Below are 812 nucleotides of genomic sequence, written 5' to 3' on the forward strand. Positions count from 1 at the left end.
CCAACTTGGTACTTATGACCAGGTTGAACTTGGTCAGGGTTGGACTTGGTACCAAGTTGGGTCAAGCTTAGGTTAGGCCTATTTTAAAACCGAGTCCCGGTGGGTCAGCCCTAAGTCAATCCCACTCGACCCGATGCCCAACTCTATATAAAACACATATCTCAAGTTGGGCCCCACAGCTCTCAACACACCACGGCCTGGGGCACCTAATGCGCGTCCCTAGTGATCATCCCTGAGAGGGTCCAGCTGTTTGAATCCTATTAAAACTTTTGATCAATAATATGTTCACAAGATCCTGGCCGTTCATCAAGCAGGGCCAAAGAAAAAAGATCAGCACTAGACATTCATTGATCATCTAAAATGAAGCAAATCAGACCATTGGGTGGGCCATACATTGATCAATTTCTCTTAGATGTTTCATTGATCGGCTAAAATCAGACCACGTGGGCCACACATTGATCGTGTGATAAAAAAATATTTTGGAGATGCGGGGCATCGATCCCCGTACCTCTCGCATGCTAAGCGAGCGCTCTACCATCTGAGCTACATCCCCACAACATGTCATGAATTTGAATTATACACTCCTGTGAAGTCTGGTAGAGGAATTTGGACCGTTGTTGGATTTCTCATGACCGTTGGTTTGTTTTGTACGCCTGTTGGCATGATGAGGGGCTCTGATCTTGCACCCATGTCAGTCGTCTCCATTGATAAGGTGAGTACGCTTTCAGTTGGGGCCCATGGTTTACTAACCCGAGCTGATCATCAAGTGGGCCAGGCTATTTTTGTTGTTAGCTGATCACCTCTGGGACACA

The 812-nt window shown here is 46.7% G+C and overlaps 1 non-coding gene across 1 annotated transcript; it reads right to left on the reverse strand.

Annotated features, from left to right (window-relative positions):
* Positions 1 to 480: 480 nt before the first annotated feature.
* TRNAA-AGC (transfer RNA alanine (anticodon AGC)) lies at positions 481 to 553 on the reverse strand. Its single transcript has one exon. It is a non-coding gene; the product is annotated as a tRNA-Ala (tRNA).
* Positions 554 to 812: the final 259 nt, after the last annotated feature.

Source organism: Magnolia sinica, chromosome 7, assembly GCF_029962835.1.
Source record: "Magnolia sinica isolate HGM2019 chromosome 7, MsV1, whole genome shotgun sequence".
In the NCBI taxonomy this organism is placed as follows: domain Eukaryota; kingdom Viridiplantae; phylum Streptophyta; class Magnoliopsida; order Magnoliales; family Magnoliaceae; genus Magnolia; species Magnolia sinica.